Raw genomic sequence first — 26,726 nt, forward strand, 5'->3', positions numbered from 1 at the left:
GAAGCTTGATCCCCCAGTGTAGGGGAATGTCAGGGCAGGAAGGTGGGAAGGGGTAGGTGGATGAGTGGGGACACACCCTCATAGAAGAAGGGGGAGGGGGAGGGGATAGGGGGTTTAATGATGGGAAACTGGGAAAGGGGATAACATTTGAAATGTAAATAAAAAATTCAATAAAATGCATTTTTGGAGGGGAAATTAATAAAAATATACTATATGAAAAAAGTTAGTAAAAGAAAAAGTTGTTCAAGTAAAGAAATGGAAAGTTGGGAAACACATGATTCTTTACCTCCCAAGTATACCCAACATAAATCCTTTAACTAGAAAAACAAAACAACAACCAAACACTCCTTATATGCTCAATAAGCAGACTGGATCAAAGCAATTTCCTGAGACCAATAGCACTTCTCAGCTGAATTAAGATCCCCAAGTTACACAGGATATTGCAACATTCTTTCTTTCTTTCTAAAGATCAACCACTTATCTTTGTGGTAAGGTAAATATGATTTTCCAAACAAGTGCAAAAGAATAGTATTAGCCAAAACACAAAGGTCCATCAAGCCATATATAACTCTTTAAATAAAACGAAAATACAAAAATTTGTCATTACATAGCTAAATTCCTTATGACCAGTTTTGCAGTGCTTGATGAAATACATCTTAAACCCATTCACAAGGAGGAGAGATGGGGCTGGAGAGAAGGATTAGGGTTCAAAACTGCATGCAGTTTGCAGAGGCTGTGGTCTGTTTCCAGAACCCACGTGATGACTCACAAACTTTGTAAACTAAATGAATGATATTTTACCATGTCATTCTCATGCATTTATGCATTTTAAAGATGTGTGTGTGTGTGTGTGTGTGTGTGTGTGTGTGTGTGTGTGTCCATGAGACTGCATACCACATGTGTGCAGTGCCCCTGGAGGCCAGAGAGGGAGTTGTAATTCTGGGTGGGAGCTGGAGTTATTGGTGGTGATGAGCCAGTTATCATGGCTGCTGGGAACCAAGCTGAGATCCTCTGGATGAGCCACAAGCACTCTTAAACTCTGAGGCATTGCTTCAGTGTCCAGACCTCATGCATTTTATAACATTCAACAATTATTTATGATAGAAAATAAAACAAAGCATGCATGTAAGGGAGATTTTAATTGTGACAAAATTGTATGAACTGGCAATACATTTCATTTAATGGAATTTGAAATTTTTCTTTTAAAATAAGAACATGACAGGGACATTCATTGCCACTACCTTAACCATAAGCTATATAGAAAGTTAAGAGGGGGAGGCCTTTTATTGGGAAGGAAAAAATAAAGCCATGATCATTCATAGCATTCACAGGAAGTATAATGAATGATGAGCTTAGAAGTTTAAGGTAAGAGATAAAAAGCAACTATTATCATTATTAGTGGGTACCACAATTTGAATACACTACTAATTACATGAATCCAATTATATTCTATATAGTACAAATAGCACGATTATAAAATGTAGAAAATATCATTTACACCTCTCTGAAACATCAAACATGAAGAACTATGTTCACACAAAAATAATCAAACATGTGGGAATTAATTTAACCAAATTTATATAATGTATTTGCCTAAGAAACAAAAAAAATCATTACTGTGAGAAATTAAGAAAAAACACGAATATAGTGTATTTATTCACAGTGATTATTCATAATGTCTGAATGGCACATCTTCTCTAATTAATGCATAGGTCCTATGCAAATGAATCCAGTGTCTCTGTGATACATTGTGTTGACAACTGGCTAATTGATGTATGGATTACCGGAATGTAAAGGGCTGAAAGCAACCAAAGATATGTAAAAACCAGAACAATAATGATGAACTTAAGTGGTGGATTTACTATACGGTACAATGCTTTACTAATCAAGAAGCATAGTGTATAGAAAAGAGCTGGATAAAGAGCCCAAAGGTAAATCTATATGACTAGATTCATTTGGTTTATTAAAGGATGACACTATGGTGGAATGAAATAGTGTGTGTTGAACTTAGCATCAGTGGTAAACAAAGTAAATTTCACTTGGTGCCTCACACCACACATAGTAGTCAACTCCAGATTGGTTTTAGTTCCTAATGTGAAAGAAAAATATAAATCTTGCATAAGATAAAATGAATACTATTTTGATTTAGGCAGATATTTTTAAGAGAACATAATCATTAACCCATATAAATATTGATAAAATCGATCATAATTATAATTAATCACCTGTGTTTATAATAAGGAATTAAAAAATAAAGGCACAAAATAGAAAGAAGTATTTGTGACATATGGAAATGGTCAAGAACTCATATTCAGAAAATGTGAACAATACTTTTAAATTGACAAGATAAAAATTTAAAATGAGGAAAAATAGTTGATTCACCTCTTCTCTAAGATATGGTATTTAGTGCGTATAGAAAGCATTCCATGCCACCAGCTAGCAAGGAGCTCTGAACGCAAAGACAATCAATGGTCACTGCATGCCTTACACAGAAGACACAAGCGTGACAGGCTAGTGACAACTGGAGTCACAGGATCCATCCCACGCACGTTGTTGGAATGTAGAACCTTATAATCACTCAGAAAAGTTGTCTTTGTAATATTTACTGGAACGGATGTAGCCCAGAATTTCCACTCCTAAGAAAATGTCTAATAAAAATATCTATAGATAGTGTCAAAATGTAGAGGTGAGAATGTCCACAGCAGCACTATTCACTATAGATCCAAAAGGAAAAAATTCAAGTACCTATTAACACTTAAAAATGAATAGATTGGAATACCATGCGATGAGAATAATGAGCTACTTCTACACACAGAACATGGACGATCCTCTCAGACAAACAACTGAGCGCTAAGATCTGGATACAAAAGATCGCAGAGTTTGTGCCGGCTGACATTGGCATCTTGGTGGGACTTATCATCACAGAGGAGGACTGGCCTTTGGGAATGTTTTGGGCATGTCCCTGAGGGAGCTAAGAAAGAATTAACTAAGAGGATAAGACCCTCTCCAAAAGTGGGCAGCACCATCCAGCTGCTGGCTAGACGAACCAAGCGTCCCTCGCTACTTGTTCTTCCTGAACAGATGTCTCCTCAAAGCTGCCTTCCTTTACTGGAACAAGACTGCAGCTTCTAACATCTTCCAACACAGACTGGACTGGACCAGCCTCCAGAATCAGTTTGGGTATGCCGAGGCAGCGCACTTTGTGGACTAGAAGCCACTTTGGATCTCTGCCCCTCCAACATCCTGAGGGCCATTGTTGAAATGCCCAGCTCTAATTGTGTGAGCCAACCTAAAAGCTCCCCTCTTGGGATATGTATTCGTTCTCTTGGTCCTGTTCCACTACAGAACTCTGACTAATACATGATGCGTGATTCCACATATGTCCAAGCTGACCCATTCGGTAAAACACTTGATGGTGTTAAAGGTCAAGCAGAGACCTAGTTGGTGAACAGTAAAGGCACCAAGGCAACTGTGAAGGGTGGTACTGCTCTATTTCTGTGTGGCAGTTTCCTGGGATTTGGTCTTCAAAAAACCTGAATCCTTGGTTATCCTCTTGATTTCTTTCTCTTTCTCCCTCCCTCCCTCCCCCCTCCCTCCACCCTCCTTCTCTCCCCTCCCTCTATCCCCCTTCCTCCATTCCTCCCTTTATTCCTCCTCCTCTCTCTCTCTCTCTCTCTCTCTCTCTCTCTCTCCCCTCACACACACACACACACAGACAAACACACATACATACATTAAAATTTTGCTTAAATAATGAGTTTCCAAAAGAAGACAGTGACTGACAGGGTCCAGAATGTTAAAGGACCGAATAAACTAAAAACAGTACGTTACTATATTTTAAATGGAAGTTTTCACAATCTTGACAAGAACAATTTTAGTTTCCTCCCACCAGCCAGGTTGTTCTTCAACTGCTTTAAATTATTTCAGTAATTTTAGAGGTTGCCCTGACTTGAGTAACTTCTCAATTTTAAATGAACATGAATTTGTATGTTAGGCAGCACTCATTAAAGATTTATTTGTATCACGTGATTTCCCCCGGGTGTAATAGTTGTCTATTTTCAGCCTTACAGTATCTATCTTTGTTTTCTCTTTAAAATATGTAATTTTTTATTTTTCAATTTAAGAATCATTTTAGTAGTTTAAATATAGAGAGGACAAATATGGAAAAAATAGCCTGCCTTGCTGTAATGTGGGGCACCCTCCAGTATTTCCATTCTTTATTGTTTTAACTAAACCAATACATGTGAAGATTCAATAAAAGTGCAGTGCACAATAAGTAGTTAACAGTACTATCTTCTTAAGTGGTTTTTAAACATTGTAATTAATGCATAATAACATGCATGTTTATAAGGTAGAATGTGGTATTGCATGAATACAATTTGTACTGATCAAATCATGGTAACGTTTTCTCTTCTTATCATTAGTCTGTGCTTGGAGCCTTTGGGCCCCCTTCTTCTTGTCAGTGATAAACAATTACAGGCTGTCTGTCATCAACCACAGTCATCCATGGTTATGCTACATCTAACTGGGCACCCATTACTCAGCCTTCCTCCATCTCCGCATCCCATCCACTCCTCCTAACCTTTAAAATCATTATGGTTCATTCAGAATGGCTTTATAACATCAACATATGAGAAAAGCATTTGATACTGGCCTTGGTATCTAAATTACTTCACTTAGCACAATACTTTCCACTCAATACCATCCATGTTGCTATCTTTGATATGATATCATTCTTTATTATCTTGAGTAATATTTTACCGTGTATATACCATGTCATCATTGCTCATCCATACAGTGGTGAACATCTTGATATTAAAAACCTTCCACTGTCCCACCTCCCTCTTTCTTGAAAATGTACTTTTGATAACCTTTCGTGACCTTTACGTCTCAGGACGTGTACGTTCTTTACTGCATACCATGTTTCCTAGTCACTGACATTTATGTTATTACAATCATTAGCCTGTGATAGGGTGAAATACAGTGAAATGCCAACATGTCTCATGGTGCTCAGGGAAGGCCCTGATGTTTATTGTCAACCGAAAAAAAGAATCCCATTGTATAAAGACCTCAGAGCCAGAGGCTTCATGCCAAAGAAGTTAAAAGGATCTCCTGAACTTAGTCAGGCATGACCACAGAAAGAGTTACTCACCCATAGTATGAGCAGATTAAACAGAGGGCAATTTTCAACTCAGAAAGGAGCCGAGTAAATGCTAGTTTTCATTTTTCTTAAGTGTAACAGTATCTTTAGCCTAAACTTCAGCATCGCTTCCCCTCAGAGCTGCACTCTAAACTTGTATGTATTTTTATTATCTGCTTACTTTCCTGCCGTATACTCTTCAGCGCATACATTCTTATCTGTGAGATCACCTTCCAAAGACCCACCATTCCGCCTTACTGTCTCCTGCACCAAACTTTCTCACTTCCACACTACTGAAATGGTTGGGCTTATCCTTTGTTTAAACTCTTGAAGTAAATTCATGAGTCTCTTCTGGTCTATCTTTCTGCATTCCATCTTGAACTATACCTTAAAAACTTAACTAGGAATAGTGCCCAGGAAAATAATCCATTTATAATTTTTATTATCCCACATTGCCTAAAAATAATACTAGTGTTATAGTCTGCATCCCAGACCTACTCTACCTTCCTAGTTTTACCTCTCATTATGGAGGTTCCTCTAGCAGTGGCCTTCCCTAAACATTCTGTACCTGATCTCCTCCATGTCTTGATCACAATTTCTCTTCCTCTCACACACGTTTCTTACATCTTGACTTGCTTTGGATTTCTATTGATGTGAAGAGACACCATGACGAGAAGATATCTTTTCCAAAATCTTTACAGCCCTCCAAGACACACTCATATGATTCTCTCTCTCTCTCTCTCTCTCTCTCTCTCTCTCTCTCTCTCTCCCTCCCTCCTCCCCCTCCCTTCCCTCTCCCTCTCCCCTCCCCCCTCTGTCTCCCTCCCTCCCCTTCCCTCTCTGTCACTCTCTCTCCCTCCTTCCCTCCCTCCCCCTCGCTCCCTCTCTCCCTCCCCTTCCCTCTCTCTCTCTCTCCCTCTCTCCCTCCCCCGTTTCTTTCTCTCTCTCTCCGTTTTCTGTTTCCTCTAATGGTGATGTCATTTAACCATGGTCTGACTCATATCACAGGTAATTGTGTGTGTATGTGGGAAGTGAATGGCCACAGAGAGGCAAGGGGTCTCAGTCCTGTGTCACTTCTTCCTATTTGGCTCTCTGGCATGTACTACTTGACAGACCAACATGGAGACCATCTTCCAAAGCATATGGGTTTCCCATTAGACCGCATAACTTGATTTTCAAAGCAATACTTAAGAACATGGCTTTAGTATGGAAAAGCGAACCAGTCTCAGTGTTGGATGACTTGTGTTTGGAGACTTGCCCTGACACTAATTTATGATTCGTGCAAGTAATGTGCTCTTTCTGGTCCTCAGCTGTCGTACTGTAAAATAAAAGGTGTGTACTTTCTCTACATATCCCGAACCAGGTTTCATGGGTTCCAGTCCTGTGGGATATTCTCTATACCAGGAAGAATTTCATGGCAACTAAATACTCTCCCCTCACCGCCCTGTAGAGATTTGTACATCAGTGTTTTCAAATTACAAGTCAAAAACAATTACTGTCCAGAAAATTGTTGAGCCTTAATGAATGTGTTCAAATAAAATAGAGTAAGAGGTACCAGAGTCAGTAGACTATTGTTTTATGAAACTCTTGAGTTATACATAAATTTGTCTTTTTATATAGATTTTGACCAAATAGTTTTGAAGCCCTATACTCTAGACTAGCGTAGTAGAGCCTTTAAATTATCTTGCAGTAAATAGTCTGTTAGATTCTTATCTTAAGCCTTTCGATTTAATGTTACCACCCCCCTAAATATGACACGCGTACACACAGTCTTGATATAACACTTATTGTCATCTTTCAAGATATGTCCATCCCAAGAAAATGCACTCCAGAAAACAAACACTGGTTGCCATGAGCTCAGGAATGACTTTAACCATGCACACACCATTGCTCTGCAACTTGGGAAATAAGCTGGCTTAAAGCTACAGCACTGCCACCAGTTAGGAACCCCTAGCTAGTCACAGAACAAACCTGGGAAACCCATATTCCCACCCCGCTCACCTACTATCACCAGACTGCTCTAGTAACCCCACAGAGGGAAGTAGCTGATTCACTAGCCAGGATCGGCCTTTGCTGAGCCAGAAGTGAGGTGTTGGATATGGCTGTGAAGAAGGCAAGCCGTAAGTCATTGTCATGGTGGCTGAAGCCTGTCTTGGCTCTCAAGTCTATTCAGCCTTCCTGTTCAGATGCTGCCTTCCAGCCACACATCTGAAAAGTTTCCAGGAGGCATTTCAGCAAAGTTCTTTGTTTCCCGTCTGACACAAGCACAGAAGGCTTGGAACTCAGCTCCTGGCTGCAGGCATCTCTGTGGGGGCATCGCTCATGGTGTGGTTTCCCGATGTTCTCACCGTGAGCTCAGACAACAGGCAGCCATTGGCAGACAGGAGCAGGGAGCTATCAGAGTTTAGCACAGGGGATTCCAAATAGCTTTGTTCCCCTAATGACTTTCTCTAAGTCCTGAAAGAGCCATTTCTCTCCTGATTCCTCCCTCTTCTGCCCTGGGGGCATGCCATGGGGCCTTGGGAAGATGCAGCATGGAGTCATTCCAAGTTGTATTTGGGGATTCACAGAGACACTATCTAGCCTTCCCAGCAGTCTGTCCACTTCTTGCTGTTAACATGGCTCTTCCCCCCTGAGTTGAACAGTTTCCCCACAGACTGGCCTTTCTGTCACACACGGCCAGTAAATCGCGACATACTTTTCTGTGGTGGTATTACAGAGAATGCTGGAGTAGGTTGATATACAAATAAGGAAATCACTGGGACACAGCTTCCAGTGAATCAAATTACTTTGGCCTCATTCCTTGGGGTTTCTTGTCTGTTCTTTGAAGCCTTAGTCCCAAATAGCCTGACGTTAGCTCTCTCATCTCTCTTGCCACCTGAGACACATAGTCTATCCTGCCTACCACAAGCATACCCCTTATCTTCAGATTGAATGGCTGCTCTATTTTTAAACCACCTAAGACCCAACTCAGTGGTACCATCAAGTCTTCCCCCAACAATCACTCTGAATTAAAGTCATTCCCCCTAACACACAGCTCAGTGAAGAGCTAACTCATTCCCGCTCCCCACCCTGAATACATCTAATCTTAATGCACCCTGCACTCCTCTCCTCTTTAATATTTTCCAATTTTTTCTCTGAAAGTATTGCCTCTATTCACAGTTCCATCAAATGTCTCAAGCGAGGAGTATCCATTTCCAAGCTAATGTTTTCTCAAGTAAAATTCACTTATCGCTGGTCAAAAGCATCTGATATTTTTCAGGATGTTGGCTGACAGTTTTTTTTCTTCTAGAGCGCTAATAATTGGAATGTATGGCTTAGATGGTGCATAAGAGGCATGGCCACTTTACTTTGTGCTATAACTGTAAGGAAATGGGACATTTGTCAGAGTAAAAGAAAAATGAGAAAGAGGTGTGTTGCTTTCTTCCAGGACGAATATCTTCCAAAGAATGTATAGTCATCAGAAATAGAACCAATAGGAAGAGAGAGAGAGAGAGAGAGAGAGAGAGAGAGAGAGAGAGAGAGAGAGAAAGGGAGAAAGAAGAAAGGGAGAAAGGAGAAAGGGAGAGAAGAAAGAGGGAGGAAGGGAAAGAGGGAGAGGGGGAGGGAGGGAGAGAATTAGTCGATGTGATTAGAGACTAAGAAGTCCCAAGACCTGCCACCAGTGGACTGTAAACTTAGAAAAAAATTGTGTCTTTTCAAAAACACAATTTTTTGCCTACTTACCAAACCCAGGAAAACAGAAACTGAAACAAAGACTAGCCCAACTCCCCAGATCAGGGTGTTTAGGATAGGAATTTTCTCTTGACAAATTTGTTGTATTTGGGCTTCTAAATGATTAGCTGAGTCCCACCCACCTTAGGGAGGCAGTCTGACTTACTGTGTTGACAGAGTCAAATGCCAGTCTCATTAAGGACGTCTTCTCAGACAATTCCCAACTAATGTGTGATCAAACAACTGGGCACCCTTGTGCTCCATTTAAGCCGCCACGCAAAATTGACCATCACAATAGGGTTAGTGGGACTATTATCGAGCTTCTCATTTGAAACTGAGAGGGCATGAAACACTGCCAACCCACTGGGCTATGCAAAATAAAAAATTAGTTGACCAGAGAATTAAAAGCAATAAGATAAAGCCTTGAATCTGAGGGAGAACAAAGACAGCCATGCACGTATAGCCCATGCATTTGTGATGGAGTCAGGTGGAAGGACACGTAGTCAGGTGGTGTGGCATGGCTTATGTTGCCAGCACCATCCAAGCAGTAAGCATACTGCCTGGGAAGTGGGCATCCTTCAGTCACTGAAGCCTATTCTTGTCCACTCAAATCATAAGTTCAGTGGGCAGGCTGTGTTTAGAAGGGAGATTGTAGCACCGAAAGGAGGATGTGAGCAAACTGTTGTTAGCAAATCTCAGAGAAACTGAGGTCAACATGGATCAAATGTTATGCAAGTATTAGGTGCAACAACAGCTTTCCTTAAGACTAAAGTTAAGAGGTCACGCTTTCTGTCCCAAGAAATGTAAAATGTGTAAGTGTGAATCTATAGAATCAGCTGAAAGATAACACCGAGAGGCTTGAAACAGTAAAGACAGAGGAAGCCTGCAGACCACTGGTAGCTGAAAATGTAATTGTCCTATAAGATGATTGACCAGCCCATAGGAACATGCTGCCAAGGAGAAGTCTGTGCAGAATGTGATTGGTGCTAAGACTTTGCCTGTAGCTATCCATAGCCAGGAAATCTTGCTAATCTCACCGAGACAGCGCTACAAGTGTGTTACTAATATTTTAATTGTGACTGTACAGAAAACCAGCTTTACTGAGCAGCAAGCCCCTGTACAATTCAACCACGTTCCTGTGGAAAGCTTACTCACTTGGACGTTTATGTTCCCACACTTCTCTGTATATAATTATCTAATTGGTAGGTATATTTGTTACTTCTCTAATGCTGTGATAAAGCACCATGATCAAGGTAGCTTATAGGAAAAAAGTTCCTGGCTTTAGAAGAATGAGTTCATCACTGTCGCAGCGGGAAAAGGCACAGCAGCATCATCAGGTCTGGAGAGAAGACTAATTGAGGGCTCTCATTTTTAACTGCAAGCGGAAAATAGAAAAAATCGACAACTCAAAATAGAGAAATCTTAAGCTCTCAAAACTCACCCCCAGTGACATACTTCCACCAGTAAAGCCACTCCCCATAAACCTCCCCAGACAGCCACTAGCTGGGAACAAGTATTCAAAATCCAAGACTGTGGGGACATCTTAAGACCATCACCGTAGGTTAGAGATTTTGCTGTTTAAGTGGCTACAACAGTGCTTTCACTATTCTTGCCTTATGTATCAGTTATTTTTAGCAGAGTTAAAAATCACCTTGATATTACGGCGTGCACATAGAGACAGCTTTTGGCAATTCTCCTGAGATGTGTTGGCTGGTCTTAGTGACCAGCTGGCCTACTGAATGCTCTACAATGGCTTTCCTTAGTGGGCATTTGTGACATCTGCTGGGGCAATAGGAGTGACTTTTTCACTTGTCTCTACATACCAAGGTAATCTGACCCTTTCCACAGGGGCGGTCACAGTGATCACAGCAGCATAAGACGACTAGCCTAACTAGGAAATCTCTCGGCTTCTGCTAATGTTACATATGCTGTTGTCTTATTGGCCAGCACGAATTCCACAAGTAAGCCTGAGTTAGTGTGGAAAAGGATTATCTAGGGAAATCACCTTTGACAGTTTTGGAAACAGAATGGGTGCAAGTAGGTTTGATACGACTCCCTGTATATGGCGACTTGATTGGGACATTCTCAACACTCAGCACATGACACTTTTTACCAGTAGTTTATATGCAGCACTTGCAGTTTGCCATGTCTAACAATGTGGCCACCTCTGCATGACGCAGGTGACTACTACAAAGGCATGTGCCTTCTACACCCTTCAAACAAATGCTTCACTTCCTCAGAGGGCTCTTCTTTTTAGTTTAGTACAATTTGATTATGTAAAAGAACATGTATGTCTCGCCTTGCTTTCTGCTTCATAGCTGTGATGCCTCAGTACTAAGTAAGGTAAGAAGAACAAACTTTAGTGTACAAAACTACAGACTGAAAAGAATAGATAAAATAGGGGCTAAGCATGGAGGAGATTCATGCCATCACAATAGAATCATTTGCTCTGCTGTCAAGGTTCTTTAGATAGCCAGTTCCCTGGAAACTTCCAGAATAAAACTCATCATCAAACTGATGCATGCGCATTCTCACAACTACCCTCACAGCATAGAATAATGTGTGTCTCTATCGAATATTCTCATCTGGCTCCCAACTTGACCTGAGGGTCAGCCCATGGTGTGCCCTACTTGAAGAGCATTACTTATCAAAGAAGCAACCCTATGTGCACAGAACATTGATTAAACCCACACCATTATATGATTCCAAATTGTGACTCTCTCCGCGCATGTGTTCTTGTGAAAGTACAATCACATCCTGTCCAAAAAGTTCGAGCATCGGCCTTCACTTGGCTAGGGATATGGAGGAGAGGTGATGTCAATCAAACCAATGGGGCAGAAATGGAATGCCCTGCTCCTGTTTCCCAGAGTGCTAAGGATCCAGCTCCCAGAGAGTCTCCTTCTTTCTTTTCTGCTATGTTCCCAACGTTGGCACAGTTAATTTTTCCCATTTGATTGACAGGCATCTCCACTCCTAGCTGTGTGTTCAAGCATGGCAATGCAGAAGACCCAGAATCCATCATGTAGGAGAGCCACGGGCCCGTGGCCCACATATCACAGCCCACTTTCACCATGCTGTCCCCCCCACCCCACCCCGTTCCATTCCACCAGAGTGGCTGTGAACCAGCAAGTTATGCAATGTCCTAAAGCAAGCTCCTCTTTAAAACTCCAGTAGATGACAGCCATATGAGAGACAGGCTTCACTCTGTCAAGTGAACGTCTCTAAAGCAGCTGCTTTTTCCAGGCCGCTGTTTTCTTTCTCATGGCCCACCGAGGCCTCACACAGTTCTTCGGGCTGTTGGGCAGGATGGAAGCTGCTGTGTCTCAGCAGGGGGCTGTCAAATTGTCTCACTTCCCCTGCCTAATTCAGATGAGGATATCCATATTTATATTGATCTAGGCACATGAATGGCAATCACATGCTAGGCCTCAACTTGGCAGAGATGATCCGAAGCACATTTGCACTCACTGCAAATTCCCACACCCCCACGAGACACTTCTATTTAGCCTGCTCGCCGATGTTACTTGTTTACTCTCCACAAACAGAAATCATATGATGGATGGGGGGTGTGTGTGTGTGTGTGTGTGTGTGTGTGTGTGTGTGTGTGCGTGCGTGCAATTATGTATCATCTTACCTATATTAACTGTTTAGAAATGTTACCTACTGTTCACCTGCCAATGTCCTACTACAAAGCACATACTGCTTTTGCTACTGCTGTGAACACTCCAGTTTAGAGTCCCCATCTAGCCTACCCTCAGATGGAACCTTACAACCTTACTTATGACCAGGATGAAGAGGGGGCAAAGGCTACTGTGCTGTGTCATGCAACACTGTTGGTCAAGTTCATTCTTCTGTCTTCACCGTGACCTTTGAGATGGAATTTGCATGTATCGGTGTCTGTAGCTTTTCATAGACTTGTCTGGTGGTACCCATCATTCCAGAATGGTTTTCGGAAGCCAGGAATAAGCATCCTGCATCTCCTTCGTCCCAAGCTCGGTCCACTCATGTCCTTTTATCCATGAGGGACTCTACCAAGACTGAAGCTCTGCAGTTTTTTTCAGCCACACATTGAGCTGCCAGGTCATGAAAAGCTGCCATCGGGCATCAGGTGTTGGGATACTGAACACCCTGGATCACCCCACAGCTGGACAGCCGAAAGGATCGATGTCACCAAATCCTTGTTAGTGGTGTTACAGGCAACATAATACACACTGTTCTCACTGAATCTTCCATTGAGGAAGAAATTATAAGTTTTCTGTGGTCTTCATATGGACGTTGCCTTTCTAGCCTCCACCCAGTTACTGTTACCCCTGGTATAGCAGGAAGCAGAAGGGGATCCTCACTGCTAAAATACACACAGTTCACTTCACCTTGATTTATATGTCTCCCTGGAAACGATTGCAAAGGGGACCTGTTACTTCTTCCGATTGTGTATAATGTTCCATTTCCTCCATCATGAATCTCTTATGCAACTGCTGTTGTAGTATACCTTTAGCCCCATCTGTATTTTTTGAGACCCCATCATTCACAAATCAGATTCTTCCCGTTCAAGGATGCTGACTCGGTTGCACATTGGATGATGTGTTTTGCAATATTTGGGCTTGTTGTTTTCATATTTGTTTACCCTCCCAGGCATCCCGAGCCCATGGGAAACAACACTTAAAACATGGCATGAAACATGGCTGATGGTTTCACGGCATGGTCCATGACAAGGCAGTCATCTCCAGTAAAGGGAAGAAAGAACCAACAGGGAAACATTTTATTTACTGGCTTTTTTTTTTTAAGATAGGTCTTTTGCCTTGTTTTGAGGACAAGTTTCATAGTAAAGGCCAGGTGTTTTTGAACTTGATATCTACCTGTCTCTCAAATTTGCAGACTAAATTCTTATTAGAAACACACTGAATATTTTCAGCACATCGTTGGTATACATTTGAGCACTTAAGTATTTCCTGCCATCACCCACCATAAATGCCCATAATAATTACTTTTTTTTTACAATGAAGGATTTTTTTGTGTGTGTCTATTTTAACAGTGCAGATTCTACTGGATTTGTGTACAGCCTGTGCTGTACATGACATCTGTAGCAGATAGTTCCGTATGGCAACAACAGAGTCTGCTCTGCTCATTGTGCATGCACACCGCATGTCCAGAGTGCTGCGTGCTTACCCAGTTCCCAGAATGCTGCCTGAAAGGGCTGGCATCCTTTGTGGACTGCTGAGGTGCTGTCCAAGCACAGCAGGATTAAAATAGTCGGAATCTGGCTTTGACTGTACCAATATTCTCTAAAACAGAGGCATGAATCTCTGACAAATCAGATATTGGACTCTTCATTGGCTATGCTGGCCGGAAACGGAAGGTGGTTTTTCAAATGAGCTCAAGAAGTCCCAGATGCTGCTGTGTTAATTTACCCATCATTCTCAGCCTGGTGGCTTTTCTGAGACTCTGAAAAATCATATGTTCCTTCTGCGTGTATAGATCATGCTCTACTTTGACGCCTCTTGGACCCTGTTTCCTAATTTAAGGGGAAAAAAAAACACACCCAAAAGATTGCAAATCTATCCTGAGACATAAAATAAACCGAAAGGACATGTAGAAGAAGATAATTCTCCAAATGTATGAAATTCTAGCCCAAGCACACCTACGTGCTCCCACTGCCTTCTTCTTAGGGCATGGTGAGGAACAAGCCACAAACCATTCCTAAAACAATCCAACCTTGCCTGCTGATCAGCTAGAAAATAGACGGGAACTTAAGCATCCTCTCTGAGATGTGCCTTTCGGGAAATGAGACAGCCTTTGCTTTTGGCTCTCCTTAGGTCAGGATTGGTGTGTATCTGAAGAAAGAAGGAAAGCATGTTAGGAAGGGGTGGGCAGAAGCTCTCCTAGACCTCTAAAACAGCCTGGTCTGTAGGAGGCATCCCAGTACCCACCCACCACCAGGTACTTACATTCCCACAAATCAGCATCTACCCTCTGCAAACAGCTGAGCATGGGCAGCTGGAAAGAGCCAGCTTCCTACATTCCCAGTAGTTGACCTTTCACTTCAGGTTCAAATCAAGGTCCAATCAAGCAGTTTACTCCCACACTTCCCTCTACCTTCTTCCTTCAATTACACTTCTCACTCTCACATATCTTTCTGGACTATCGATAGATCACATACCTTATAACTTGTTCAATGCATTTTTCAACCAACTCAATTATTATTACTTAGCCATGTATACTTTTGAAAATATTGTTTTATCGGTAATAATGATAAGAAATCCCTAGGAAAAAATTTCTAAGAACTTTGTAAACATAAAGTACTTCCTGAACTATTTAAGGGGAAGCTCATAAGTCAGACGGCCGAGGTTTGAATCTTGAGTCTGATATTGCTTAGCTGTTTGACTGGGGTTCTAATATTGTTTTCCACAAACAGAAGAATGCTTCATTAAATAATTGAGAAGATTAAATGAGATGATACAAAAGATGTTTTTAAAAGGTTAGTTAATATTAGTTTTATCAACTTCTCAAGAATTTCATTTATCAATGTGAATCTATTTTACAATACTATAAGAGAAGACCTTAAGCCTTGGAACATTATAAAAAGAGAAAGGCTGAGTTTTAGTCACAAGTCTGGAAAATTGAAGTCCTAAGGATGGTCTAGCTTATGGAGAGAAGGCTTCTGAGGCAGTACAGGGCATCATGTATGCAAAGACAAGAACAGGGCTCTCCCTCTCTCTCTCCTCACTCTCTCTCTCTCTCTCTTTCTTTCTTTACCTATCTCCCCCTCTCTTCTTCACTCTTTCTCTCGCTCTGTCTCTTCCTCTTTCCCATTTCCCCTCACACTCTAATTCCCCCTCTCTTAAAGCTGCCAAGACTCATTTTTGGGGATTCTCCTCAAGAACATCATCTATTCCTAATCGACTCTAAGATACTCATTTCTAACTAAAACAGAATTAAGTTTCTATTCTCTTAACTACCTCCTCTTGGGTATTAAATACCAGCATGTCACCCATTAGGGGACATCTAAACACAGTGCTACTGAGAGGAGGAGAAAGGGGGGGGAGAGAGAGACACACCCAGAGAGAGAGGGGAGGCAGAGAGAGAGAGAGAGAGAGAGAGAGAGAGAGAGAGAGACACAGAGAGACACAGAGACACAGAGAAAAATATAGGCTGACCTTGAACTTGCTATATGGCCTCAAATCTGCATCTTCCTGCCTCCGTCTCTCTAGTTTTTCTGGGATTGCAGGCATGTACCACCATGTCTAGCTGTATATCTTTTATAACCCAAAGATGTTTCTGGAGAACACTGTGAATTACTATCAACACCACAGAGCAGTAGAGTGGGAAGGCAATACCTGCACCGTCTCTTCCTTAGGCCTCATCTTCAGTGCTACTTTCTCAGAAGTCTTTCTTCTCTGACCACCCTAGGGCCACTGTGCCATCTCCTTCCTTTGTTCCTCCTCAGAGCACTGCAGTTCACTCACTTTCCAGTTATGTTTCTAGCACATCTAGAAGGCTTCAGCGACTCCAATGGCTTATTTATGTTTAATATTTAACTATGGCCTTTGTCTAAATAATACCACATACACCACACATCATACATACCACACATTCACATACCACACACACACACACGCACACGCACACACACACGCACACACACGAATGAATAAATAGATGAATGAGACAGAAACTAGAACTAACAACAGCTAAAGTGATTTCCCAGGGCCACGGAGGCACTGGAGAGCAGGGGTGAAGAAGGCTTTTACCTTCTTTCCTGCCAGATCCTACCAGGAGACAGACTAGAACAGTCGAGCATAATTGCAGGTTCCCTGGGAGTCCTACACAGCATTCGGGAGGCCATGGGTCACAATTATGATCATAATTACACTCCAAATGCTATTTTATTTTTTTCTACTCTACTGACATTTGTGCCGATGATCCAAAATGTAATGGTGGGTAAAACTGTTGCCCCCTTGATGCAAATCAAGGCAGTGGCTCCCAACTGTGCCAGCAGTCAGAGCACTGTTCTTCCTCACCATATACTCACAGGAAGTGCAAGGAAAGCTGGATCACATAAGACTTATCCTTTGATAAAACAAAAGTATGTTTTTTAAACCTCAAGCCTTAAAGGCAGACCCTTTTAATACTCTATGTGACGGGCCGCTACACACATAAACAAGGCGTAGCAAAGCCAAATATGGTGGTTATAGCCAAGAACAGCTCCTGTGAGATTGAGTCGTGAGCTCACTAGCCCCTTTTTTTCTTGGAACACACTTTTCACTTGAAAGAACAAATTCCAAACAAACCATGGTTATTCAGTCTTGGGCGTTTGGCAGGGTTTTCTCAAAAATGAGCAAGGAAGCCTGTCACTTAAAAGAAAACAACTGAGAATGTCGATTGCCAACAATAAAGTTGTGTTTCTGAGTAAAAAAAAAATCAGAATAAAAAATAATCTGAGAGCTTGACAGATTCCCAATATTGATGGTCTGTTCTGATCTTTTCTGATGTGATCAGTAATTACGTTAATAGATTGTACTTTTCATATTGTGTAATGAAGTGTGTCAGCTTTTGGAAGATGTGACTAACTCAGAAAGCAGCATTTTTTTTCAAATGCCTGATGTTACAGAATCATGCTTGGTGAAAGACTCTGCGAACGCAGGGGAGAGCAGTGCGTTTTTATTTAGAAGAGGAGGAGTTTGCTGACATGCTCAAACGCAGACTTGCATCTTGCCTTGCAATTAACTTTTGAGTAAGGTCGCCCCCTGTCTACTTGGGATGTATCGTAGAAGAAATTCCAGTATACCTGCAAGCCCCCAGGATGACCTCTGGCTTCTCCCGCTTCCAATCTGTGATACCAGCGTTTTACATCCTCCCGTCAAAACAAACCACTGCAACAGATCGAAGTCAAGATCACGCCTGTGATACCTGGATTCCATTGAGTCAGGGCATTAAGCATATTTGTTAAACACAAAATGGTGGCACTTTGCTGCTCATTTAAAAAAAATGGTTATTTTCCACAACTATGTATTGTTGACATATGATTATTGTTGTTAGTTTTATATTAGTTACTTCCCCTATATTTTTAGTTTTTATCTCTCCTGAGGTGTTTATTGACAGCAATAACAGTATTAGTGGTTATTGAGCATTTTCACTATTCTGAGGTAGAGGAAGAGCCACTGAGATGAAAATGCTTTAGAATTCCTGAATTGGAATATATCAGGTGCTGCTCAAACTCTCCACGGCCAACAGAACTCTGTTTACCCAGATGGTAGTCTGTTACAAGGTTCGGCAAGGCCTTAGCAGGTCAGTTTTAAAGACAGAAGGCTATGCAGTTTTTAAATCAATAAAGACTACACATATCTTTGTTTACGAAAGTTCTGGTTATTAACACTTCAAGGCTAAAATTAGCAAAGTTTTTTATCTTTCTATATATTTTCTTCTTCTTTATATTTTGTTCTTGTTTAACATGCACGCCAGGTTGTCTAAGGTTGTCTGAGAGGAGGAATGTTAGTCAAGAATTGGATCTTGGGCTGGGAAAAGGCTTACTGGGTAAAATGCTGTCCTAAGCATGAGGACTTGGGTAAGATTCCCTGCACCTGTGTAAGAGCCAGGCATGATGACACACATCTGCAGCTCCAGGATTAAGAAGGCAGAGGTAGACAGATCCTCAGAGTTTGCTGGAAAGTTCCACGGTAAATGAAAAACCTTGTCTCACAAAATAAAATTGGGAGCAATCAAGATGGACACCAGCGTTTATCTCTGCCCTTTTCATCCGCAGGTATGCATACTCATACACACACAGGTAACACACACACACACATACACACACACACACACACATACACAGGTTTACACACACACACACACACACACACACACACACACACACCACTATACAATGCACAACATACAACAGACAACACATACACACCCTTAAAAACTGTCAAAAAATTAAGTGGACGGTTTCATTCTAGAATCTGGGCTAATGGGACTTCCTTTCAGCTTGTGGCACAGTGCCAGTTGCTATGGCAAAAGAGATGGCTGTGGTAAGTTCTCACTTAAACAGACATGGGTCATGAGGTACCCACTGAGGAGACCTCTATATCTCTCCCACTTACAATTCTTTGGATGACCTTCCTGGCTTAGAAAATGTCAGGAATTTGCCATTCTGTTGCAGTCTGCTGATGTAGGAAGTAAGAAGCCTGTGGTGGTGTATTTATGGAATACAGTGTGCATATGCTGCTCTGGTGTGTGTCACAATGCAACCCTTTCTCCACAATGTAACTCCCCATTTAAAGCATTTACCACGTTCTGATTCAATTGTTCAGATGTAACTGCTCATGGACATGTAACATGCTTTGTTCATGTGTCTACATAGTTCTCTCACAGTCTGCTTTAGTCATTGTTAATTTTACTTTGTTGACAGCATATTCTAACTTTAAACCTTTCTTAATTGTTTGGAAATTGGGTAAATTGTCACTATACATTGGAATAGAGGGCATCGATATAAGAGATTATTTTTTTTTCATGTTTGGATGAAGGGTTTCACTGAATGAAGAATTAGATGGATTTTTGTGATGACAAGCTTTTGTGGACAATAGCTTGCCCTTACTGGTTTCTGAAACCCCAGAGCCTGACACGGTGTCTGAAATTCGCTAGACATTCAACATTTGCCCATCAAATGAATACCTCTTGCCAGAATGCTATCTGGAATTATTGCTCAAAATTTCATTGCCACCAGTACAGAATTAAATTGCTCCAATAGACTCCTTCACAGTTTCCGTGGTGGCTTTCTTCTCATTTGTGTGATGGTTGGCAAATGTGTGCATATTGACAAGATTCTCCTTTTACCCTTATGTTTTCTCTCAGACGCTGTACTAATAAAGCAGAAACTTATCTCAGAGATCACATCCATAGATTTATATTTCTGAATGTTTGGGGCTAGCCACTACAGATTCTTTGGGAAAACAGAATACTAGAGAAGGGGTTGGAGGTGGAGATGGAGGAAACCAGCTGAAGAAAGGAAACACAAACCATACTGTCCCCATCCTTGTCTCAGTCCGCTTTAGGACTGCTGCTATATCAGAGCCCCTGAGACTGGGGGATTTTTAATGAAGAGAAATTTGCTTTCTGACAGTTCAAGGGTCTGGGAGTCCATGATCAAGGGGTTGGCATTGGACAGAAACTTTCTTGATGTAGCATCATATGGTAGAAAGCAAACAGAAAAGGAGAGTCTAAGAAGTGGACCAAATTCACTCTTTGATCCTGTGACAGTGGCATTAGTCCATTCAGGAAGGTAGAAACGTGCTAGATGAGTCACCTTTCAATGTTCTCAACTCTGGAAATTGCCGCAATGATAGTCAAATGTTAGCATGCTTTGGAAGGGGAAACCTTCAAACCTTTCATAGTTGTCTTCTTTAACATCAGCATACATCTTTATTGAACACATTTTATAAGTACTGCCCCAAGTCGTCACATAGTTGACATGTGGGTACAGGTTCAACTCTGCTGAGCTAAGACACTCAAGTGTCACAAGTGTCTGGGAGCTCACATGCCAGAAGAAAGAAATAAGGCAGCTTTGAGGTTTTGTTTGTGTGAGCTTGGAGCTTGCATCCTTCTCTGTGCTTCCAGAAGCCTGAGGGGACATCAGCAACAACATTTAAGGAGAAGTAATGTCTTTCGTTCTGGAGGCCCTAATGGGAAAACTCTTGTTGTGTGGGGTAGGGTCTGAAGACAGGTGATGTGATCTTATTGTGCACTAAGAACACACGACCTGTGGCAATGCCTAGGGGAAGCTAACCCTGGTACTGGCCACCAAAATCCCAAGAAGTAACATTTCATAGACTTCAGTGGATAGGGAAAAGACAGATCCAAAGCAGGTTAGCAGCCCAGTTTGGAATTGGCACATAAAGCTCTGAGGAGAGTGTGGCAAGAGTGAGGATGCTGCCAGATGAGCAGGCTGGGCTCACGCCAGGTCTCAGGCTTAGAATACTTTCCAGGCATCCTCTTTCACCGATAAGAAGTGGTTGGGAAGCCAACTGGCGGAGGCTTCCCAATAGGCAGCTAGTCATGTATAGTTATTCACATGTAAATTCATTAAGTAGAATAAAATTAAAACATTGATTCCTCAGTCATGCCAGCCACATCCAATGGCTTAGAGGATGGGATGTCACAGATATGGAAAGCACTTGCCATCACAGAATGTTCTACTGACCTACACAGCCCTTGATTGTCCAGGTGGGGCAGTATGGACCAGTAGCTATAGCACTCATGACAACGGGAAACTGTAGGAAGTGCCCAATCCCAGACCCCATCCCACATCTTGGAAGTTTCAGGTAAGAAGACCTCAAAGACATGTGTAAGTGCCTTCCAGCACTAATGCTTCTCTCTGGATTTGACTGGGTTCAATACATCTGCTCTGTTTGCTGATGACCTAAGCTGAAGGGTTTCTCAAAAGGAGATGAATGTCTAATTTTTTTAATCTTCCCTACAAACATATCCTCCCCCATCTATTGCTCTTCCTTTTATTTTAGTTTTGTTCATTTTTGTGACCATATTTTTGGATCTTATTAATATTTAAAAGATTACGATGGTGGGAGCCTGCCTTGGCTCTTGCTTGGGAACAAAGCATAGATCCCTCCACCCCCAGCTCTCCCCACTCTGTTTCTGCAGCCAATATCCCTGAGGCGTCCCTCCACGGAGGTGATGGTTTCATCTGCTCAGAGATGTGCCATTTCAGCAGCTTCACCGAACAGCTGAGTACAAAGACCCACCTACCTTCTGCGCAGAAGTCTTGGACGATGCACCCCGCACCCGAACTCAGTGTTTATAGATGCACTGGCAGGCACGGGAACCCATCTTACAAGGCCTCATAAATATTTAACAGCAAGCACTTTGTAAAGAAGAGTGTTATTAAGGGTGGTGCTGCCAAGCAGTCTCAAATGTGCCTATATATCAGGAGTTGCTAATGCTGTATGGACAGAAGCCCCTGACAATAGCCCTGGGCAAATGGGCTCCTTATCTTAGGGGAGAGTTGAGAAAGAATTTAGAAGACTTTGAAAATATCTCTACATTTCATAAGATATAGCCTCCTCTCCCCATTGTCTCCTGATATGGAATGGCCTACCAACATATCTACAAGAGAAAAGGCAGTAATGGGCAGGGGGAAAATATCACATACCTCCACACGCTCCTCCTGTCCACACAAAGAACTGTCCCGCCCAGCCAATTTTTCACAGGGCTTCTCGTATTCTGCTACAAGCAGATGGATCTCCTGTCACCATGGAAGCCCAGCCCACACCACTTATTTCAACTCTTCAAGCTTTAATGATACTGGCTCAGTTTTCTTTACCCTGTGGATTGGATACACCACATTGCAATTCAAATCACCCCAAACACCACAGTAAGCATGAGGTGATCACATTTCTTCCTAAGTGGAAATGGCTCTCCACAGGGGACTCGTTCTAGAAGCGAGGGGCTAGGACAGCATTGCCCTGGCAACTTTTCCTTCCCCAGATGATCATCACTGGTGGTAAATGCTTGGAAGATTAAAGTCTCCAGTCCACGAAGCAAACTCCTGTTATGTTAGAAAAATATCCTGCACTGGCCATCTTCAGTGCAACCGATTAAGTCACAAGGGATTGTTAAATGCTAGGAATGTGCATGTGTCGCTCTTGTTATACTTAAATGCTTCGACATATTTTCATATTTGAGACCCCCAAGAAGGCAGAGAATTTGGATATTTGCTAGCATAAAACACATCCTTCAAATGCCAGCCAGGAAGGAAATCGCCTTCTGAGTCTCTTAACGTGGATTTTATATCCTTCACAGTAAATATTTGCATGGAACTCATTCTTCATTTAGGAGCAGGATTCTCTGGCCAGATACATGGAGAGGAGCCCTCACATAAAGCATGAAGCTCTGTGAGTGGTTCTACATTTCAGCCATCCACGGGGGGCATTTCCTAAAACACGTAGGAAAGAACATTTGAGGGAAACACAGGAGCTATCTGAAGCATGAACTAATGCAGTCATCATGAACCACAATAATGATCAAGCTCTCCCCAGTGTACACGTTTTGTTCCAAGTTATAATCAAAAAGTTCATTTGTAAGCGCATTACTGGGGACCTGGAATAAACTTGCCCATAGATACGATGTTATAAATAGAGATGGAGCTTACCCCACAAAAGCTCATCTCAGCCAAATGCAGTTCCAGTATTATAGAGTTGCAACTCTGGAAAACAATAACAGCCAGATATCCATAATTAAACCAAACAGAAGGACAATGAGATGAAATGTCTTCTTTTATTACAAGAGCATTCATTCTTGAGGGAAAGATTAATTGGCCAAGGATGTGGAGGTAAATGGAGACGATGCGGTGCTCTCAGAAAAGGCTGAGTTACTTCAAGGGCTGTTGAGGCTGATGGCTCAAGCTCTTCACTGTGTTTCATTTCACTTCAAAACTCACCACTTACCTTGTGCACAGGGCAGGCAGTCGACTAGCATTACTTGCATGTAGCCCCTATAATTAAAGTCAGTTTTTATTGTTCCCTTCACACAATGAGGAGAGGGGAGAAGAAGCAGGGTCAGGCAAGGGGAAAGGGAGGAAGAAGAGAGCAGGAGAAAAGGGGAGAGCAACATTTTTTGGAGCAGCTGAGGAAAGGTTAACCAGGAAGAGGAAAACGGAACTCGGTGAAATCCTGGATCTAAGAGTAAAAGGTTGTCTTGGAGGAGTCAACAGAGTCAATGAATCAGTCACAAGAAGAGGAAGGAGGGAGGAAGAAAGGAGGGAGGGAAGGAGAGAGGGCCATCATCATGGAGAAGTGGCTGCGGGGACAGTTTCTGTCCAGGTCATTAGAGGATTGCTATCTTTGCTGCTTACTGAAGAAAATCAGACAGGGGATAGCCTTGGGGTGAATGGGGTGAGCTGAAGATAATGAACACACTCCCCTTCTCACGTAAGAGGCTGATGTGTGCTGCTGTCAGAACCTAAAAGGCATCTGTGTTGCTGGAGAGAGATACCCTATCTCTTGTGGATCAGCATCGCCATTACTCCCCGTTACCTCAATACCCATCCCTCCAAGGTGGCCCAATCTTTCTCTAAGAAGTGCAACAGAGCCCCCGAATGCCTGAACCCCTCATTTTGCTTCCTCTGCTCTACTTCCACACTCTGCCCTTCTTCATCCCAACTTTCTCTTCTTCAAGAATTATTTATGTATGCTGTGGGATTTAATACAGCTCTATAAAGATTATTAAGACAAGAGAGGAAAATTTCATTATACAAGAGAAACAGGATCACATACTGCAGACAAGCTATCACCTCTCTGCCAGCACAAGCACTCTCCTGGCTTGAGATACTGTCTAGAAACTATGGGGTCTCATCCTCTAAAACCAAAACACCTCCTCTTTCCTGACTACACAAATTTCCAGGCTGGAGAGACTAATTTCCTTTGCAAGTCATTTTGGGTAGTCTCAGGCACGGGCTTCTTTTTTCTCCTTATCCACATGGGCTGAAATAGGTTCGCTTTATTCTCAAGCTGCTTCCCCTTCCTCTAGGGCCTTGGAGAGAAGACAAGAGCTATGTGGGCACACAGACAGGATGTCACACTGTGTCCTGGAAGCCCCATTCACTGGTAGGAAATCCTATAGAAAGGGTGGAATGCTGTATAGAGATGAAGAAGGTGGGGCAACAAGGGATGTAGACGGAATGGCTTAGGTAAGAGGATGAGGGGAATCTGGAAACCCACTGAGTCCTGAGTGTCAAGGAACCACAGACTTTTTTCTAAGAAACTGGCAAAGATTCAAAAAAGACAGATTTGAACTCCAGCCTAGACGGCACTACAGTAGTACAACCTGGGGGATGTTTGTACCTTACTGGACAAAGAGATTTCATTATCTTTTGTCTTAATCCTTTACTGCAAACTATCGTAGGAGCCTAACCCAGGGGCCTACTAATTAGCTTTTTTAAACAGAAGAGCTATTTTCTGTGATAAAGCCTGGACTGTCCTGCTGTGCAGGAGTGAGTGAAGTCATTTATTCTTTTAAAGAGCAATTTCTTCCTCAGCTTACAATTTTCAGTCCATAAAGGCTTTTAATATAATGCCTACCTAAACCCTGGTCCTCAAGCAAAACTCAGAAAGTGGTGTTTAATAATAAATATATTCTAGATGACACGAAAGATGTGGGGATAATATTGGCACTGGGAACTCTGGATGAGCTCCAAGTAATGATTTTTTTTTTCCTCTTAGTGGACCTCAGGCTTGGGAAGGAGGGGCAAGTGGGAAGAGAAGACTAGGAGCCTAAAGGTTGGTCTCACAGGGTTAGTCTCAAACATATGTGAGGTGCACTAGAGATGGGAGGCACACACATCAGCTGTGTCTACACAGGCAGACTCTGGCCCTTTGACCACCTCTTCAAGCCTCTTCATTCCCATCCTCTCAAGCCCGAACAGAGCCAAGTTCAGGCTCCTTATTCTCCTGCCTCAATTACTCCATGTACATGGCATAAAAAGTCTAAGTATATGGGCCTCCCTCAAAATTCCTATCTTGAAATCCAAACCTCTCTAATTGGGTGGTATTGGGATGTAGGCCTTTGGTTGGTAGCTAGGTTGTGAAGGCTAAACTTTTATAAAGAAATGGGTTTAGCGCTCTTCTAAATGAGGATTGAGAAAGCTCTGTCACCACCTTTTGTCATGGGGGGAGCCTATACTGAAAAGATGGCCAGCAATACGTAAAGCAAATAAAAAAATTGCCTGAAGATATCAAATCTGCTTGCAGATCCTTTGATCTCAAAACATGGCAAATAACTGCCAGATATATATATATATATATATATATATATATATATATGTGTGTGTGTGTGTGTGTGTGTGTGTGTGTGTGTGTGTGTGTGTGTGTGTGTGTGTATGTATATGTTTATATATATATATGTATATATATATATATATATATATTTGTATGTTTCAAGCATATATATATGCTTGAAACTTCTTCATTTCCTCTTTCTCCCCCAGGGTTTGGCATTTTAAGAGTGGGTCAGAAATATGATTTGGAGGTGAGAGTTTTGCCTTGAACTTCCTGGGCCCTCTAAGTCCTGTTGTTTTAACTGAGAAAAAGCTGAGAAAAATATCTCTTTTGGAATATCCACTTGAGGATTTCATCTGTAAAGACAGAAAAGAGTAGACTACAAATTTTGTTTGCTGTTATTTTAGCAGGGAATCCTAAATATGAAAGTATTATTCTGAAAGATGTCTTATATGAGTTTTGTTATTGTGAAACAAGACATAATTTAGTTGTGCCAATGTAATTTTAATTTAATTTGAAATTGATTTGGCCGGAGATGATGATGTTGATAATAATAAATTATGTTAATTTTTCTTTAAGGATTTTTTTCATGAATTGGGAAAAAATAAGATCTGAAATTTTAGCAGATACAGCAGGATGCAGTAGGTAAAACTTTTAAAATTAATGGCCAGACATTGGAGATTACTAAGGAATTAATGAAAACTCTGAACAACTCTTAAACATATTCTCCTTTACGACATATACATAGGGTCAAGGGGGATTGGATGAGTTTTTGCTGCCATGATTACAAACCCAGCCCTTGTTAAAGGGTGAGACGAGGGGCTACATACTTTCTCTCCAGAAGAGCTGGTGAATTTAGTTCGATGGTAGTCAGTTGAGGGGAAGCAGGAGAGATCTTGAGGCCCAGGAAAAGGTTAAATTCATGGCTGTCCTGTACAGGGGCACTCTCAGTTTATTGAAGGGAGCATTTCTTCTTCTGACCAGATGTGCGTCACGGTTGAGGGAAAGAGTTGGTCTCATCTTTCATCAGACAGTGGAGAGTTAACACAGAGACTCACACTGGTCAAAGTCCATAGAACAGATGACCA

Source organism: Rattus rattus, chromosome 8, assembly GCF_011064425.1.
Source record: "Rattus rattus isolate New Zealand chromosome 8, Rrattus_CSIRO_v1, whole genome shotgun sequence".
Classification (NCBI taxonomy): Eukaryota; Metazoa; Chordata; class Mammalia; order Rodentia; family Muridae; genus Rattus; species Rattus rattus.